This window comes from Pinus tabuliformis, chromosome 3_1, assembly GCF_031772625.1.
Source record: "Pinus tabuliformis cultivar Carrire ecotype Pingquan chromosome 3_1, CPIR1, whole genome shotgun sequence".
NCBI lineage: Eukaryota > Viridiplantae > Streptophyta > Pinopsida > Pinales > Pinaceae > Pinus > Pinus tabuliformis.
The window spans coordinates 66669462-66673995 of record NC_142301.1 but is presented as its reverse complement, the minus strand read 5'-3'; the positions used below and the strand labels follow the sequence as shown (position 1 = coordinate 66673995).

Below are 4534 nucleotides of genomic sequence, written 5' to 3'. Positions count from 1 at the left end.
TCAAACACTATCCAATATCCAAAAGATATAAAATATTCACATTTGCTTGTTCTTTTATTCCCATTTATTCCTTTGAATTAGTTGTACAATTACTAGTATTCCCTATGGCTTTTAGAAATAAATGTGTTGTTCCTTCTAAAACCATTTCCCACAACCCTAAAGCCCAAAGCCTAATTGGCATTGAGTAGGATTTTTTCAAAAACTACATTATTAGGGAAATTCCATAAAAAAAATTCCAAGTAGCTTTTGGAAAATTGTAGAATGCTTGTGATTGAATTCACACATGGGATTGTGACCTTGCTAAAGTTATTGTCACTGCAACCTACCATTTCCTAGAAATTGTCTATGGGTGTGTAAAACTTGACAATCCTTGTGACCAAGCCATGATGTCCAATGACTGTTCCATGGAAGATTTTAGGGGCTAATATTGGCACTTGGCCTAATTTTCCATTTCACCAATTTCCATTTTTTCTAAAAGTGATTCGCCCAAATTTTAGAATATAAAATTATTTTACTTTAAATATCACCAAAATTTTATATCTAATAATATACAAGAATTATAAATCTAAATATTTTTATAAAAGTATGATCAAACATTTTACATTTTCATATTAGGGGCTATAATATTCACCAAAATATCTAAATTTTAAATTAAACTCCAATCCTTAAAATTTTCCCTATACTATTCTCCAATTACTTTTCCAATAACTACTACATCTATTCCTTAGATGTCAATACTTTCTTAGGATGTTGCACACTTGGACAATGAAAATCCTTGATCACAATATTTAAAACCCTAACAACAATTCAAGTGAAACACCTATTTACTTACTACCTCCCAAAAGGAGCCCCTCTTCTTGAAAGTATCTTTCCTTTCCAAGGTTCTATCTTCCGAAAGCATTCTAGAGAAGCAATTTTGGTGTTTTTTGTCACACTAGGATATGATGATGATGATGAAAATATAGATGAAGCTATCTTAGGAATAATGGAAAATATTTTTGGCCAATTAAACTTACACTATGAGAAACATAACTATGATTCTTACATACATGTTAGGTATTTATTTTGTATATACATACAGTGAGTCTTGGATTTATCTTGAGCACATCATAATTATCTTTAATCATGGAAGTCATGTTCATTGAATATTTCATTTAGAAAGAAGAAATTACAATAAACCCCAAGACCAACTCTTAATAGTGATAATTCTATCAAAACACTATAAAAACCATGAAGAGAGTCTACTTGGTTTATAAGGCTCTAAGCACATGTAAATCAGACATGATTTAATCCATTGCTTTTTATTTAGTCTAATAACTTTATGATTTAGAGCTTCTCAAGATCCATAAAAATACAAAGTCAATAAAATTTAGTCATAAAAACCACCAAATATATTATTAGTATTGAAAATATTATACATTCACTTTAGCTCTAAACACATGCAAAGATTCTTCTCACCACTTTACCTCTTAGCACATGCCAAGATTCTTATTAAAGTTGATGCTAGAGTAAAATCATGTAGATGCTAGAGTAAAATCCTAATGCAAAAGTCTACTTGTAACAAAAAAAAATTGTGTTACCTTATCCATAAATTTATTAAAAATCGTAAGTATTCTTCGCTTTTGGGATGGAGAGAGAAAAGAGAGTGACGATTCTAAGAAATGACATCTTTTTGCACTTTCTTTTCCATACAATATAATATATCTTTTTGACATAGAACCAAGTACCAAAGATTCTGGCTAAAAACGAATAACTGGTCTCTCCAATTGCGCGAAAGATTTTGGCTAAAAAGAATAACTAGTATGCCCCATTGCACGAATAAATTGGGGTAGTATCATCTGTAAATAGGGCAAAGAATTTTATTTTTTTCCCTGAAAAAGATAACTCGTCTGCCCAATTGCGCGAATAATTTCATACATCTGTAAATAGGGCGTCCACCATATGGATGCTCGATCTATGTCATCCTGGTGACGCTGGACTTCGCATGATTGATCATGTCATTCTCGTGATAAGACTTTTTCAACATTAGTGGGAATGGGAATTTTTCTTGAGCATCAAACAGTCTTGTAAATTTAATACATGAAAAATCAAATGGTCCTCACATGCACTCAAAACGTCAAAATTTGACCCTGGTTGCCAGTCTAGCTGTTTGCAAACTTGACCCTGGGAGTGTAGATGGTTTTCAAATCCGAGTTTGGAGTTCGACTGCTTCTATATAAGGCAGGCTATACCATTGTATTTCTCACCTCTTGCTTACAGACTTTGGCCTCCAGTTGTAGGTCTGGTTGTATATTTGGTGTAACTTTGGCCTCCCGTTGTAGGTCTGTTTGTATATTTGGTGTAACATAGGTATTGTTTTATATTTTCTATTAGGTCAGATATCATATTGAGTTGAACTGAAGGCGTTTTCTTGCAGAAGTAGTATCTGGTGAAACTCAGCGGCAATAATATGAACTTCGGCGGCAACAACAACATGGTCGACCGCAGGTGCAATAGCGGCGACAAGAACGTCATCGGCCCCAACACCCAGATCGACGGCAATCCCATCCTTGGCGACAACAGCGGCAACACCACCAACAGTGGCAACGAAATCAACAGCGGCAACAACAACATGGTGAACAGCAATAACGCCTGCGACGCCTGCAGCGACAACGAAGTCAACATCGGTAAAGGAACCTTAAGTAACCTTAGGTAGACCAACTTATAGCACCAGGTAATCGCAACTTCAGTAGACGAACTGCACTCACATATATTTCGATTTCTGTTCATAGCACAATAACGTCATGAATTTCTTTTCTTTTGCTTAATTACATTGTTATTGCATGGCAGGTATGGGAAATAATAAATGCAGTCGAAGATTATCGGTTTATCTAAGACTGACTATGTGTTGATATATAGTTAGTTTAAAGCCAAATAGTCTACTTATAAGGCATTGCCATATCAATTCATGTTGGATGCTGCTATATTGTAATTTTAATTTATGTATTAGTAAACTACCTACCTGGTTACTCTGTTTTAATGTTTTAGAAAACCTCTCAATTTAATGTTTTTGTTGCCATATTTCATAATAAGTTAACTGAATAACCAAATAAATAAACAAATTAATTTAATCCCTGAATAGGCATGGCCATGGATGGTTACGTTAGTATGGTCTCATTAACATATGCAATGGTTATGTTATTATGTTCTCATTAACATATGCATGTTATTATATTCTCATTAACATATGCAAGATAGATGTGTATGACATTCACATTCTATTTAGATGGTAGTATATTGTAATTTGAAAAGATGTGTATTTGTGTACTTACACAAGTTGATTTTAGAATAAAAGTCTCCCACATATTCGTTTTGGTCATTTATTTTCGGGTTTAAATTGTTAGAAAAAAAAATTATTATCAAATTGATTGTATTGATAATTATAATTTTTTTTTTTTTTTAATTTTAATACTATTTATTCATATTTATACTTAAAATATATTGGAAAAAATAAATATTTATGTATTTCCTTACATCTAATTCACTATACAGCTAAGGTAATTGCTCCATGGTTTGGGATTGTCCAAATTTCTCACATTAAACATGATTTTTTCAATCTAATCATTAATAAATACATTTTTTTTTATTAATCTAATCATTAATAAAGACATTTTTTTTTGCTATTTTATTTTTTTAACACCAATGTGAATTATTCCATGTTATTAGCCATGTAACATGATGGAATATTCTTCAATAGTGGAATTATATCTAACATTGAACATGACAAAATTACTAATTAATATTCTAATATTTTTTAATGAATATTTATTGTACTCTTACACTTAGCAACAAAAGTATTTTTACTTTCTACCATCTTAATGTGGAGGCTTTCTTAGTTATCAAGTTGAAGTCATTAATTAATGACGAACATTTCAAATATGTTCTCATCTTTTATGTGGAAGAAAAAAATTTGTTTCTTAATGGTGTCATGGTCTTTAACCAATTCTTTAAGTATTGACACCTTATATTTTGAACATCTTTTGCTTTCATGCAATCTTATATCTAATTGAAAGTAAGATTTTGGTATTTCAATTAGAGTCAAGATTCTAACTCTTTTGTAAACAATTTGACATATTTATTGTTGAAACATTCTTATTTCTTTACTTTAGAATATTCTATATTCAATAATCATGCATCCTAACACAATTCACTTATCAACAATATGCCAACTATCAAAAAGTATATATATATATATATATATATATATATATATATATATATATATATATATATATATATATATATATATATATATATATATATATATATATATATATATATATATAATTGGTGTTATCTAAGATGTTTGGGAAGAATGGGTGTTATTTCCCCCATCTAGGTTTAATTCATAGAAGTGACATGATGGTGACAAGCATTGTTGTAATAGTTAGGTGCCTATGAACATTGTTGTATTCACTCTCAATCTGTGAGAGAGAGAGGATGAATTCCCTTGTGTATCTATCAATCTATCAATCTATATATATATATATATATA

The 4534-nt window shown here is 30.6% G+C and overlaps 1 long non-coding RNA gene across 5 annotated transcripts; it reads left to right on the top strand.

The window, feature by feature from the left end:
• Window positions 1-2163: 2163 nt before the first annotated feature.
• Window positions 2164-3019, top strand: LOC149185808 (uncharacterized). Of its 5 annotated transcripts, none has more exons than XR_016256087.1 (3): window positions 2164-2321; window positions 2417-2713; window positions 2830-3019. It is a non-coding gene; the product is annotated as an uncharacterized LOC149185808 (long non-coding RNA). The 5 variants fall into 5 exon arrangements; XR_016256089.1 differs by having other exon boundaries at window positions 2181-2321; window positions 2420-2713; XR_016256088.1 differs by having other exon boundaries at window positions 2226-2317.
• Window positions 3020-4534: the final 1515 nt, after the last annotated feature.